Consider the following 15,666-nt stretch of genomic DNA (forward strand, 5'->3'; position numbering starts at 1 on the left):
ACATCAGCCTTGAGGTTGCCTTTGAAGGGCCAAATGTAATTCTAGGACTGTATTAATGTAGCTACTCCTCAGTAGTTACGCGAGAGCTCGGTGCTGCTGCTGGGAAGAAACAAGGTGTCGGGCCAGATAAAACAAGGTGGAGGGCCGGATTCGGCCTGCGGGCCTTGCGTTTGCCACCTGTGCTCTAAGGCAAACCTCCTCTGTCAGAATGGAGGCAAGAAGAGAAGCCACGTTGGTATCCAGCAGCTCCTGTGGGTTCCTGGGAGAAAAACGAGCAAGGGAACACCATAAGGCCTTCAACTCATAAGGAAAGTTCTTGGCCATTACCACGATTCACTAAAGAAGGGAAGGGACCCCGTGATTCCTCAGTCTCAGCCTGAGAAGAGTTCACAGGAAATCCAGTGGGACTGATTTTCCAACCTTGGAATAGCATAGCTCTGTGCCCTAAATCGGCACAAGTCCCTTTTAAAAGAGAGGAAGGCCTGTTCTCAAGTTCTCGCGAAGGTCCCATGAAAAGAATCAACTGTGGAACAACAGTGAGGGAAAGAGGCCGTGACAGGCATTTCCAAAGGGTAGTAAGACTTTTCAGAGCTTATGTTAATTGGAGCTTATGGGTGATGTCAAAGTATGTACTTCTCAAAAAAATTTCAACAAGACTCTCCTGCAAAGAGAGGAGGAACGTGTATTAAGGGTTGTTTTAAGTAATGACAGAATTCATATACATATGATACGGTAAGCCTTATTCAAGGAGCATTTGAGGAACAAAGCCTTTATAGGCACTTTAATGAGGCAATATTCTAATAAGATTGCTAGGTTAGAATCAAAACTGGTTAACATCCCAAAGGGCACTAAGCTATAATCCCTGGACTTCTGTACCAAGCAGAAATAGTGTGGGTCTCTGCTGGGAACAAATCTACAAGTTACATGTAAATTCAGAGAGACTGAGTCCTTAATTAACATTATACTGAAAAATTAATCCTTGGGTAGAGCTATTAAAACAATGCCTCAGTATGATTTTTAAAAGGACACAGAATTATGTTCATAGCCTTATTTACAAGTTTTGGATAACTTTTTGTGACAATAGAGAACCCATAAATATCAAGTACCTCTGGATAGTGTCCCCTCTTGCTCTTCTTCCTAAACTTACATTACCCATGTAACATATGATAATAGTTGATTAACACAGACCTTTGTCTGCCCCCTTGCCCCTTCACACACACACACACACACACACACACACACACACACAGCAGGGATCCAAAAAGAAAACCAACAGAAGCGAATCAGGTGACACTCCCTCTGATAGAATACACCAATATGTTTTTTTAAAAATATATTTTATTGATTATACCATTACAGTTGTTCTATTCCCCCCCTTCATTCCCCTCCACCAGCACACTCCCTCCCCCACCATTCTCCCCCCCTTAGTTTATAACCACGTGTCTCAAGTTCTTTAGATTCTATATTTCCCCCACTATTCTTGCCCTCCCCCCTATCTATTTTCTACCTACTGTCTATGCTATTTTCTGTGCCTTCTCCCCCCTTCTCCTCCTCCCACCCCCCTGTTTCTAACCCTCCATGTGTTCTTCATTTCTATGGTTCCACTCCTGATCTAGCTGTCCTCTTGGTTTGCTTTTGTTTTAGGTGTGGTTGTTAATAACTGTGTGTTTGCTGTCCTTTCACTGTTCATATTTTTCATCTTCTTTTTCTTATATAAGTCCCTTTAGCATTTCATATAATAAGGGCTTGGTGATGATGAACTCCTTGAACTTGACCTTATCTGAGAAGCACTTTATCTGTCCTTCCATTCTAAATGAAAGTTTTGCTGGATAAAGCAATCTTGGCTGTAGGTCTTTGGATTTCATGACTTGGAATACTTCTTTCCAGCCCCTTCTTGCCTGTAAGGTCTCTTTTGAGAAATCCGCTGACAGTCTGATGGGTACTCCTTTGTAGGTGACTGTCCCCTTATCCCTTGCTGCTTCTAGGATTCTCTCCTTCATTTTGGTCTTGGCTAATGTAATTATGATGTGCCTTGGTGTGTTCCTTCTTGGGTCCAACTTCTTTGGGACTCTCTGAGCTTCCTGGATTTCCTGGAAGTCTGTTTCCTTTGCCAGACTGGGGAAGTTCTCCTTCATTATTTGTTCAAATAAGTGTTCCATTCATGGCTGTTTCTTTCCCCCTTCTGGTGACCCTATAATCCAGATGTTGGAACGTTTAAAGATGTCCTGGAGGTTCCTAAGCCTCTCCTCATTGTTTTGAATTCTCATTTCTTCCTTCCTTTCTAGTGGGATGTTTTGTTCTTCATTCTGGTCCATTCCATTGATTTGAGTCCCAGTTTCCTTTCCATCACTATTGGTTTCCTGTGCATCTCCCTTCATTTCAATTAGTTTAGCCTTCATATGTTCCTCTAATTTGTGACTATGTTCCTCTAATTTGTGAGTATAATCTACCAGTTCTGTGAGCATCCTGATAAATAGTGTCTTGAACTGTGCTTCTGAGAGGCTGGCAATTTCTCGGTCGCTTAGAGTTATTGGCTCTGGGACTTTGAGTTCTTCTTGCACCATCTTTTGGGCTGTTCGTGCCTGTTCCGTAGCAGGATTGGAGCCCTAAAGTGTTCACTAGAACAGGGCAACTGAGTTGCTGGGTTGTGATGCTGTATGTGGGGGCGGGGCCAAAGAGGAGCAATGGCGTCCCGTCTGCCGCCTCCCGCCGTGGCCCCCACAGGTGCCACAGCTGCCACCGGCACCAGGGCCCGCACATTTCGTCCCACTGCACTCGAGTGTGCCACCACCATCAGCCCTCCACCACTGGGTTCCCCCCCTGGGGCCTGCGTGTTCCATCTCACTGTGCGCGAATGTGCGCCCGCGGTCAGTCTGCCCCACACCCCGACTGGTTCCGGGCTGCCTGCGCGCCTAGGTCGGGGGATCTGTCCTGCCCGACCCTGCTCCACTGCTGGCTCCACCTCTCTTACCTTCCCCGTTGAACGGTTGGTAGTTGTCGGACTTCCGTATAATTCCGTTTTCTGGTCTTTGGGTGTGTCCTAGTTCTCCAAACCTTTGTTGTGTCCAAACTTGGTTGTGGGAGAAGGCACAGTGTTTCCACCTATGCCTCCATCTTGGCGGAAGTCCCAGAATACACCAATATGTTGAACTCACTGCTTATACAGGGGAACTGAACTCTGGAATCACTCTGCAAAATTCTGGAGGTAAATAGGTGTGGTCAAGGCTAATAATTCCTGTACTATGAACATCAAAGAAATAGCCAAAGTTTTTGTTGTTGTTGTTGTACTGAAATTTCCTTACAGTAACTGTTGCCAGATCCAAGAGGATGTGTGGCACTCATAATCACATTCCTGGTGGATCTATTAAGGGTCCCCTGGGCATAGTTGGTTGGTATCAGCAGCCAAGACATGCACTCTGTACCTGGAATCTGCTGATGGCTACAGCCTGCTGTGTTCCCTCAGAGATTTTTACAGGGACCCTTTCCAGCTCTCTCTCTTTTTTATCCTGTCTCCAAGACATCAACATCCCTTCCCTCTCCTGGCTCACCACCTACACAAAAGAGTGAAACCAAACTCAGTGTCCTCTCCATAATCAGTTTTGGCTTCCTCTAGGCTTGCTCAGTCCTTGTGTTTTCAGTCACTGTGGTGCCTTAGCCCCAAAGATAGTGACTTATTTCCTCTGAGTTCATCTTAATGCTCTTCCTTATCTGGAATGTCTATGGCAAGATGAAGAGAGTCATGATACTTTATTATTTCAGAAACATACAGCTTGGCTTTTACTGGATTGATTTAGGTATTTACAACCAGAAAATGTGTTTGGAATTCTTCCACTAGTATCTCACCTTCTTCGTAGTATCGGTCCATCAATCACATACAGATTTAATTTGCTGTTAGTTTTCTTTAGTACCTTATAACAGAGGGTCCCCTCATGATGAGTTATGTGACTCATCACAGTAAACTGACATGGTTGAGACGGACACTTAGCCGAGAGCATTTTTCAGTTACAAGACCATGCTCTCTGAAAGGTCAGGTTTGTTTATTCGCATGTTGTGCTGGTTGGTTGGTTTTTAAATGTACCAAAGAATATGTTTTCAGATTGTTACAAAGAGAAAAATTCATCCCAAATATAAGATACTAGTAATGTTTTTAATAGTTCTGCACTGTCGAAACAGGGAAGCAAATATCATTGTAATTAATTCCACTGATGCGCTCTCGCTCATTTATCAGATTTGATTCAACAAGCATCTATTGAATGCATACTCCACGGTATAGCTAGTCCCTGCCCCTGAGGAATTTGCAGGTTAATGGCCACGAAGAAATGCACGCAACCAACAAGAACACTGGCCAGAATGGCATTATTGTTGTGATAAAGGTCGGCTACTCACGGTCATGAAAACATCGACCCCTTAAATTTTGTCTGGATACCATGTATCGAATATAGCCAAAGGGCCCTTGGAAATCATCTGGCTCAACCCTCTCACTTTAAAGCAGAAGTTTATCATATCCTTTACCAGAGGGATGTATATTTGTTGTAGAAAGTTAAGAATATGTAGAAAAGTGGGAAAAAGAAACCAAACACCAAAGCCTACCACCGCAGAATAATCATTAGTAGCCTTTGGGTATATTTCTTTCCAGTCTCCACACCAATTTTCTTTTTTCACAAATATAAGAGAATATTAAATATGCAATTTGGTACATTGATTTTTTCCCATAAAGTATTAAGAAAATTAAGAACTCTTGATAAACACTGTAATTTAAATAATGTTTAATTATCGAATCAACCATAATAACTTAGACTTTCTTTTACTACTTAGGCTGTTTACACTATTTTACTATTAAATGGCTTTGGGCTTGAAACTTTCTCAGGATAGGAGTCTCTGAAGTAGGTTTGTGGGTCAAAGTATATGAACATTTTTAAGGCTCTTGCAAGACAGTTTTGAGCACTATGCATTTTATATCTTGCGTTGGGCTTATCACGGTAGCAGGTTTCATTAGCCACCCTTACACAGACTGCAGGCTCTTCTGCCTTTTAATTGGCAAGGAAATTACCAGGAACTGAGTACACACTGGAGGGAGGAGATAAGCAGAGCAATCAAAACCAGCTCCCAAGAAGAAATGGAAACTTAATCTACCTAAGCTTCTAGTAGCACCCTCCTTAATTCGTGTTATCTCCTTTTCAAGTTGCAGAGACCTTGATTTACACAAGCATTGGAAGTTAATGGCTCCTTACTTGGGGAGTGGTGGGGGGAGGCAGAAATTAGAATAGGTTCATACATTTCCAGAAACCACTGAGTTTCTAGTAATTATTGTTATTAACAATTTCAAGCAAGACAGCTTTTTCTAATAGCTGGGAAGGGATGTGAGCAGAATCGTGAGCCACGACAGATGGTCAGTGGTGTGATGGATGCACCATCCTGGAGAAGCTAGTTTACGCTGGGCCTGGGGTCCACAGAGGTCCACTGTAGCCAGGAACATCTTAGCGACTCTGAGACCGAAAGATCTGTGGGGTCCCCAGTGCTCTATCCCAGGCCCCTGGGGTCCTCTGGACGGAGCATACTGACACAGGCTGGGTGGTCTGAAACTTCTGCAGATGCAGCACCCCCTTGCTGGACTGAGCCAGGGCTCAGCACGCTTGACTCCGGAGCGGCCTTGAGGTTGCCCAAATAGCATTTCATTCTCAGTCACAGACAAGTGGAATGTGAAATAGAATTTCTTACAGAGGTGCCAACTTTCCAGGGGTCTTGGCCTGCTTCCAGGCCTTCACCGACTTGAAGCCTTATAAATATCCTCTTAGTCCTCACTGCTAACATGAATAGATCCGTTTTAAACCTTTTCTCAGAACACCTCCTCTACATGGTCCCCGTGGGCATTTCTGACGGGTGTTCTAGCTCCTCCTCTCCCTGCTAACCTGTGGAAAGGAGTCGTGTGGCAGAGTCCAACCATAACCAACAAGAGAGGNTCCACTGTAGCCAGGAACATCTTAGCAACTCTGAGACCGAAAGATCTGTGGGGTCCCCAGTGCTCATCCCCAGGCCCCTGGGGTCCTCTGGACAGAGCATACTGACACAGGCTGGGTGGTCTGAAACTTCTGCAGATGCAGCACCCCCTTGCTGGACTGAGCCAGGGCTCAGCACGCTTGACTCTGGAGCGGCCTTGAGGTTGCCCAAATAGCATTTCATTCTCAGTCACAGACAAGTGGAATGTGAAATAGAATTTCTTACAGAGGTGCCAACTTTCCAGGGGCCTTGGCCTGCTTCCAGGCCTTCACCGACTTGAAGCCTTATAAATATCCTCTTAGTCCTCACTGCTAACATGAATAGATCCGTTTTAAACCTTTTCTCAGAACACCTCCTCTACATGGTCCCCGTGGGCATTTCTGACGGGTGTTCTAGCTCGTCCTCTCCCTGCTAACCTGTGGAAAGGAGTCGTGTGGCAGAGTCCAACCATAACCAACAAGAGAGGCCCACTAGCTCCCTGTTTTTGGTGCTACAGCCTGAGCCATGCTTGCTTTCTGCTTTCTTAAATAGCCCATTAAAAAGCTAGTTTAGGTCGGCTTTCGATCTCTTGGGATTTCTGAATATTTTCTTAACCATGTTTTCAAATAGCCAGTCATGATCTGCACTGTTTGTAAAGCTTCGGTTTCTAGTTCAAATGCAATGTTTATGTTTCCTCACAGTTTTGGATAAGATGACTGTTTTTTTTTTTAAACCCAGCGGCCAGTTGGGATACCACTGATTTTATCTCTATCCTTGATTTTGTTGTCAGATTTATTTTGTAGAGAAAGCTGTAAACTTGGCCTTTTGTTACCTTTGCTGCTTTTAAATCCAAAAACCTTGAGATGTTCTTTGTGTGAGCCCACTAATCCTGTGGAAACACCCTCCAGATTCAGAGGATGTCCTATAAATTATTATATTCTCAAGTACAATCATTTTCTTAGGCCCCCCAGAATTATCCCAGCATCCCCTCCACCCCCACCCCACCCCTTGCCAATGAACCAGAGTTCATGTTTCACAATAAGACAGTTAAAAAGCCTGCTTCTCCCATCCCAGCTTCTTCCTCTCCATTGCCACTTTAGGAGCCTGTCTTTACTTGTCACTAGGGGTTGGAAGTGGCTTTCATCCCAAGCTTTCGTTTTCCACCCACGATGCTGTAGAAAATGCAAAGTTGTAGGAGGAGGTGGCCAGGGAAGAAGCGGGGTCGGGCAATGCCACACTTGACCTATGAGCCTCACAGATGGTTGGCCAACTGAAAAAAGAAGCAGTTCTGGGATTTGGGAGAGGGCAAGGAGTAAGATTAAGCAGTCCTCATAAAGGCTTTATTAAAGGAGCCGTTTTAACAGATTGTTGAGGCAGAGGACCAAGTCGATTCTTGGAATGAGTGCAAATCTTTATTGTGCCAGTAGGAGCCTATGATGACATGCTGGGTATGTATGTTAGATTTATGAGTGTGATTCATTGTGAAAACTAGCGTGTAAATGCATGGAGTGTAACTGGTGAGGATAAGCCTGAGGATCTATATTAATTGGAAGTAGTCTAAAAGGAAGAAAGTTATAGTTAGTATGCTTTAGAGTACACATATAAACTTGTATTTTTAATTTGAAACTACAAGGGGAGGATTGAATGTGGGAGGTGGGGGTGGGCAGGGCAGAGGAGAGTAACGGGGGAAATGGGGACATCTGTAATTGAACAACAATAAAAAAAGACGAAAAAAAAACCCCAAAACTATAAACCTTATATGCACAACTCATTGCTTTTTACAATGCTGCTTCTTGGCATAGATTAGCTATAACTGTTTCAGAAGATTCATTCCATTCTGATTTTGACAAAGCAGGCTGAGGCTGGTCTCTGCACAGCAGTGTTATTTTCCAGTGACATCGCAGACCACAGCTGCATTCCGAGTGTGTGCAGTTGTTACAGAAAAATGAAGCGACCAGACACTGAGGGTTCAGGAGCACGATCTTTATTTACGTGCACAGGCCCAGAGGAGGGTGATCTCCAAATTCTGAGCCCTGAACAAAGGGTTCCTAGGGTTTTTATAACCTGTAGGACCTTCCTGTCTCCATAGCGGAAGCAGGTTACAGAAGCGGAATGCGGAAGTTAGACTCTCCTACGGGGCGTTCGTAGGCCAGCAGAAAAGGGGCTTTTCTCTATCATTCCCCCCTGTGGGTGCTTAGACAGCACTTTCGTCTGTCTCAGCATCCAATAACGGGACTCTCTGCTCTTGTTGTTGCTGGAGCATGAGAATGCAGCTAGTGGTCTTCCGTACTAGTGCTCCTTCTAACTGGCTGACTACTGTTCTGATGGCCCAGGGTCCTATGGTAATGACTCCTGCCACCAGGAGGATGCTCCCGTCCCGGCCCTGGGCCGTAGTCTGTCTTTAAGTTCATTTATGAGTTGTATGTTTTCTTTAACTAAGCCACTTTCATTAGCAAAATAGCAACACTCTTCTCCTAGGAATATACAGGTCCCCCCCTGTTCCTGGATTCAGAGCATTAATGAGGTTTCTTTCCTCATCATTTTTCTCCTCCTGTGATTAACTATTAGGAGGGGTTCTGAGATTCCTTTCTCCTTCTGGAATCATATAAAGGACAATGAACGAAGGTCTCATCTTCTTATAACTACTTCACGCTGGACATGGACGTCGTCCTACCTACCCTTGGGTCAGGGGTACCCTGAAAGAGGAGGAGGTGGGTGCAGCACAGAGGGAGTCCTTCCTGCAAGGGGAAGGACCTTACAGGGTCCTGGTCAGTTGTCTGTCACCAGGAAGTCACAGGCTTGGTGTCCAAAGGCTGGCATTACTGGACCATTGGCCTTCTGGTCAGGTCATATTCTTGAGGTGACAGATTAGGCAGGTCATAGGCATACGGCCTATGTAAACAGAAGAACACACAGATTAATTCACACAATAATCCCCAAACCAGTTGCTGTGCTGATGAGACTGTCTTTTGGGATGACATTCCATTGCAAGGTCCTTCCTGAAATGACATTTAACAGTGGCAATTTGACAGGTCCTTTGCACCTGTAAATTGTACATCTTTGGTGACATCACAAACCTGGTTTCAACTCTTAAATGAAAATAAGACAGTTTTAAGACAGTTAGCTGCACCATTCTGATATCCAATACTGAGCATAGTGATTTTCCTTAAACTATAATTTTTCTCCCTAAGATCACCCTTACTGTTATTACAGAGACCACTTTTGATTTTGACTGTTCATTTGCATAAACACATCAAGAGCAGCCTGGATCACTTATGATCTTTAAGTCTGCTTTGCTGGAACTCACACAGGGAACCTTCAGATTGACTTCTCAATCTGCCCCTCAGGGCACAGAAGCAGAGCCACACATCCGCCATCTGGCTTCGCCTGTACCAGTCATTTCACTCAAATCCTTGAGCCTCCATTGTGCCTATAGGTTCCTTTTAGCCATCTTTCAGGAAGGCAACCTTCGTTCCTTCCCCGTAAAGACTGGCACGAACCGCACAATCAACCAAAGTACCATGCTTTTCTTGTGGGCTTTTTGCTAGTCAATCCCAGTTCCTCTGAGCTCTCTGGTAACGACTGGAACCCATACATGCCTCCTTCAGGAGTGACATTCCAGTCAAAGTCCTGGTTAACAAAACCACTATTAATGACTGATATTACTGGTTTTATGCAAAGAAACCTTACGTAATTATTCATTCCTTCAGAATGCCAAATTCTGGAGGGATCAGGTAGGGAGAAAAACACAAAGCTTGAAGGAAAATCTTTCTCCTAATGCCCATCAAGATGTATCTCCATGCCTTATACCTTCTATTACTAACACCACATAATTTCTTTCCAAAACTTTCATATTTCCATTTATTTTTATAACTTCCCACAGACCTTCTGCAATATTCATAAACCTCCTATAGCCTTTTTACCTATCCAGATTTATCCATAAACTCAGTATCTGGCAGCTAAAAGTCCCTAGATTCGCAGGGACATTTTTCACCTTTCTGAAGCTTAGACCTTGCAAACACCCTATAAATCAGATGGTCAGCCTTGGACCTCAGTTCATGACCTTCAAAACCAGAGCCATTCCTATCAGAACCAGTTACACAGAGAATCTGACTGCTGCAGGGTCCACACAGCAGCAGCACACAGCTAAGCAGGTTTACAGAAGCAAGAAAGCAGGGCTACTGATAGGGTCATATAATGTTCTTTTGTTCTTCTTAGTTACTTAGTTGTTTACCCCTCCTTATCTTAATGGCTCAGCAAACGGACCGAGCCCCTCTGACTTGTCTGGGCTTGTCTAAACAGGTCTCCTTCTACATCTCCCCCCCTTTATCTATTCTGAGGATGGGAGGAGGTCTCCTGAACACTTAGGGGCATTCCTAATTCTAAGTAGTGCCAGTGGCAGCAAATCTGTCCAAAGTCATCCAGTCTCCTTCTCAGTGAATGATTTTAGATCTCTGGTCAGGGCCTCTCCGAGGGGAGTGGCAGAGTTTCTGAAGCACCGTGGCAGTCTGGTCTGGGTCTAAGCCAGCTAGGCTGAGAATGTAGCCGCCTGTGACCTTGGTCTTTGTTGCCTGTCAGTGGGCTTTTTCTCTTCCCTTTCAGATACGGATACAGAACAAAATCCAAAACACAGAGTTCCGAAATAACACACAGGCCTCTTCTCCCACCAGTGCGTCCACTGGTGCCTCGCAGAAACATGTTCCTTCCGGCCCAGTCTCATGGCAGAGACATGCTGCTTTGCCTCACGCTGAAGCACTGGTCAGCCCCAATTGACCCTTCTTGGGTCCCAGGTGGCAAAGGCATTATCCCTAACCAGCTACAGGCAACCTTTCCTAGGTCTTACAATACAGGTTTCTGATCAGAAATAAAACCACATGTGAGAAATTTGCTCTTTTCCCACGAAACCAGAGAACAAGTAGTTGAGGTTTCCTTTACTTCAGGTTTAAAACTTTCACATCCTTTATACATATTTCTACTTATCTAGATTTATCTATCATTCTTTTTTACTCTTGGTTCCTCTGCTTAGGCAATCTGGTGGCTCCCTGGTCCCGGGAGGTATCTGGTTTCCTGAAGGACCCACTGTCGGGCCACCCTACTGCGACATTGTCTAATTGTTTAGACAGGTAGGCTACTGGCCTTTTCCAGGGTTCGTGGTCTTGGGTTTGCAGGCTGGCTGAGAGCCCGGTGGTCCCTTGTACTAAAACCTCCTTCCCGGTGGAGGGTCCAACCGGGACAGTGAGTACTGAGTGTTCCACTCCGGTGTCTACCATAAAGTTAATGTCCTGGCCCCCGACTTTTACTCTGACTATGGGCTCCTGGGGACTAAGCACAATGAAGCCCGGTCCTCCTCAGTCTTGGCTGAACCTGGCGAGGGCTAATAAATTAGGGTCTGGCGCCGACGGGACTGTCTGACTGTCAGGCGACTCCTCCCGCCGCTTGCGGGCTGGGCAGTCCCACTTCCAGTGTCCTCGCTCTTTGCAGTGAGGACACTGATCCTTTTTTTTTTTTAACTTTGAAGTGTCCCTTGGGGGGCCAGCCGACCCCGAAAGTCAGCCATTCTGAGGTACAAAAAGTCTCAAGTTCTGCATTCAGTGACGGGTCCTGCCCTCTAAATCTGCTGGAGTTCTTGAGCATACAATCTAAGACTGTGGAAGGCCCGCCTCCCACTCTGCGCAGACACACAAAGGGTGGGGTTCACTTGCTCGCCTGCCTGGCCTGCCCCCTTATGGGGCAAAACCACAGGTTGGGGCCCAATCTTGCTCCGTACGCTTTTCACCCATGGAGCCACAAACACAATCACTCTCACTTTCACTCTCAGACACTCAGAAGTTAAACATTCCCTCTCTGAGCGAGGGTCTGGTGATCGGACTACCTAGTCTCGATCCTGGTTCTGGTCTGAAGGGGGACTCAAACCTCCCTTTCTGGTCTCGAGTCTGGTCCCTCCCCGAGTGAGGGCATGGTGATCGGACTCAGTCTAAGTTCCTGACTCCGATCAAATTTTCTATGAGAGGTGATCAGTCTCTCCCTGATCTCGGGTCCGGTCCCCGGGGCACTTACCAATTTCCAATTTAGCGCCTTCCGATTTCTGATAGATTGTGGTTTGAAACCCTCACTTCCTGTCTGGAGTTGCAGGTCGGCGTCCAGTGCCCCGACTGGTCAGGGCCTAAGAAATCTCAGGGCACGTGCTCCCTGGGTCCCCGGTCGGGCTACTGGCCGGCCAGGTCCATTCTGTCCAGCCAGTGGCAAATCAGCCCAAATTTATGTAAGGTCGCTTCCCAGTCAGGGAACCAAATGTTACAGAAAAATGAAGTGACCAGACACCGAGGGTTCAGGAGCACTATCTTTATTTATGTGCATGGGCCCAGAGGAGGGTTATCCCCAAATTCTGAGCCCCGAACAAAGGGCTCCTGGGGTTTTTATAACCTGTAGGACCTTCCGGTCTACATAGCAGAAGCAGGTTACAGAAGCAGAATGCGGAAGTTAGGTTATTTCCTTATTTGGGAAAATCTGAGGTGCTGTGCCTCTCATTGGCTGCGCGGCAGAAGCCCGTTACAGAAGCGGAATGCGGAAGTTAGACTCTCCTACGGGGTTCTTAGGCTAGCAGAAAAGGGGCTTTTCTCTATCACAGTGAGTCCTGGTGTGAGCGCTCGGGCTCTCTGGCCCCATCTTCCTTCCTGAGGTGTTTATGCAGAGTAGAGTGTATGAGCAGAGCTGTCCATCCACTTCATCCCTTCGACGGATATGTTTAGAATAAAATTTCAAATTAAAAAGAAAAGTTAAATCTAAATGTAAGTGTCAGGCCCTAGCCAGGTAGCTCAGTTGGGTAGAGCGTTATCCTGATACACCATAGTTGCAGGTTCAGTCCCTGAGTAGGGCACATACAAGAATCAAACAATAAATACATGGAGAAACAAATAGCTGTTTCTCTCTCTCTCTCCTTTTCTCTGTCTCTCTTTCTCTCTAAAAATCAATCAATTTTTTTTTAATTTGTCAGTTTTGAATTACTTGTAAATCATTTTTCGGCCCACTTTTTCACTGTCTTCCTCGCTAACGAGGAATCGCTGGAGGAAGAGGGACACTCAGAGGAGCCAGGTTCCCATTAACGTCTCCTGTGGTTGCTGTGGAACTAAGATGACAGCTCATATACTCCTTAAGGAATTAAGAAGAAAATCTCAAAGATAAAAGAAAATTGTTGAAATTAGAGACATGAAAAGACTCACCTACTTAAAAACCTAGAAATATCTCCTTATGTTCTGCCCTCATCCTGCTGCTTTAAGAAAAAATCAAGGGAAGGACTTCCGCCAAGATGGAGGCATAGGTGGAAACACTGTGCCTTCTCCCACAACCAAGTTTGAATACAACAAAGGTTTGGAGAACAAAGACTCAGCCAAAGAACAGAAAATTGAATTATATGGAAGTCCAACAACAGCTAACCATTCAACCGGGACGGTAAGAGGGGCAGAGCCAGCAGTGGAGCAGGGTGAGGCAGGACAGATCCCCTGACCTAGGCGCGCAAGTGGCCCAGACCCAGTCAGGGTGCGGGGCAGACTGACTGCGGTCACACCTTTGCGCACAGTGAGACGGACCACGCAGGCCCCAGGGGGTGAGGGCTGACAGCAGTGGCACACTCTCGTGCAGTGGGACAAAACGCGAGGGCCCTGGTGATGGTGGCAGCTGCGGCACCTGTGGGGGCTGTGGCGGGAGGCGGGATGCCATTGCTCCTCTTTAGCCCTGCCCCCACATACAGCATCACAACCCAGCAACTGAGTTGCCCTGCTCTGGTGAACACCTAGGGCTCCGATCCTGCTACGTAACAGGCACCAACAGCCCAAAAGATGGCGCAAGAAGAACTCAAAGTCCCAGAGCCAATAACTCTAAGCGACCAAGAGATTGCCAGCCTCTCAGAAGCACAGTTCAAGACACTGTTTATCAGGATGCTCACAGAACTGGTTGATTATAGTCACAAATTAGAGGAACATATGAAGGCTAAACTAATTGAAATGAAGGGAGATGTCCAGGAAACCAATAGTGATGGAAAGGAAACTGGGACTCAAATCAATGAAATGGACCAGAAGGAAGAACGAAACATCCAACCAGAAAGGAATGAAGAAATGAGAATTCAAAATATGAGGAGAGGCTTAGGAACCTCCAGGACATCTTTAAACGTTCCAACATCCAAATTACAGGGGTACCAGAAGGGGAAAAGAAACAGCCACGAGTGGAAAAGTTATTTGAACAAATAATAAAGGAGAACTTCCCCGGTCTGGCAAAGGAAATAGACTTTCAGGAAATCCAGGAAGCTCAGAGAGTCCCAAAGAAGTTGGACCCAAGGAGGAACACACCAAGGCACATCATAATTACATTAGCCAAGACTAAAATGAAGGAGAGAATCCTAAAAGCAGCAAGAGATAAGGGGACAGTTACCTACAAAGGACAGACTGTCAGCAGATTTCTCAAAAGAGACCTTACAGGCAAGAAGGGGCTGGAAAGAAGTATTCCAAGTCATGAAATCCAAAGACCTACAGCCAAGATTGCTTTATCCAGCAAAACTTTCATTTAGAATGGAAGGACAGATAAAGTGCTTCTCAGATAAGGTCAAGTTCAAGGAGTTCATCATCACCAAGCCCTTATTATATGAAATGCTAAAGGGACTTATATAAGAAAAAGAAGATGAAAAATATGAACAGTGAAAGGACAGCAAACACACAGTTATTAACAACCACACCTAAAACAAAAGCAAACCAGGAGGACAGCTAGATCAGGAGTGGAACCATAGAAATGAAGAACACATGGAGGGTTAGAAACAGGGGAGTGGGAGGAAGAGAAGGGGGGAGAAGGTACAGAAAATAGCATAGACAGTAGGTAGAAAATAGACAGGGGGGAGGGCGAGAATAGTGGGGAAAATATAGAATCTAAAGAACTTGAGACACGTTATAAACTAAGAGGGGGAGAATGGTGGGGGAGGGAGTGTGCAGGTGGAGGGGAATGAAGGGGGGAATAGAACAACTGTAATGGTATAATCAATAAAATATATTTTTAAAAAATCAACGGAAAGTTTCTGCTTATTAGCTGATAGGAAGGCATTGTTGTGTTGGGTAAATAATGGGTTTTGAGTTAGACAAGGGTTCAGTTCCTCATCTGTCTTCTACAGGGTGTGTGAACTTGAGCAAATCACTTAAAGAGTTTCTTGAGGATAGAATGAGGTGAGCCATGTAGGGCCCTTAATAGGACACTTGGCTCATACTAAATGCTACATAACTTTTGGCTGTTATCAGAATCTTCATCATCGCCATCTGTCACCATCACCACCTTCACGTCATGGTAACCACTGCTGCCCATGCTACCTCCAGCACCAGCATCATCACCATCATCACCCTACTCCTCGCTTCCCTCCTACCTCTCTGCGCCCCACTCACAGCCCCTTGGACAGATTCTCTTTCCCTTCCAAACCCTTGAGTACTGGGGTTGCTGGGGCTCACGTCCAACATACTTTTTCTTCGTTATGAGTTCTCCCTGGGCAGGCTCATCCACAGTGGGGGCTCCCAAAGCCGTTTCTCCAGCCCATACCCTTCTTCTGAACTTCAGTGTTACAGCCATCTATCCAACGGACCTCCCTTCTTGAATGTTCCACAAAACTCAACACATCTTCCTTTCCTCTCGTCTTGTGTCTTCTCTTTCTTTTTTATCTTA

At 45.6% G+C, this 15,666-nt stretch overlaps 1 protein-coding gene across 9 annotated transcripts in view; it reads left to right on the forward strand.

Moving 5' to 3' along the window:
- Positions 1–15,666, forward strand: part of ANKRD44 (ankyrin repeat domain 44) — a 316,425-nt gene that overhangs the window by 253,773 nt on the left and 46,986 nt on the right. The window lies entirely within an intron of this gene.

Source organism: Sturnira hondurensis, unplaced genomic scaffold (assembly GCF_014824575.4).
Source record: "Sturnira hondurensis isolate 20B ecotype Veracruz unplaced genomic scaffold, ASM1482457v3 Scaffold0004136, whole genome shotgun sequence".
Taxonomy (NCBI): Eukaryota; Metazoa; Chordata; class Mammalia; order Chiroptera; family Phyllostomidae; genus Sturnira; species Sturnira hondurensis.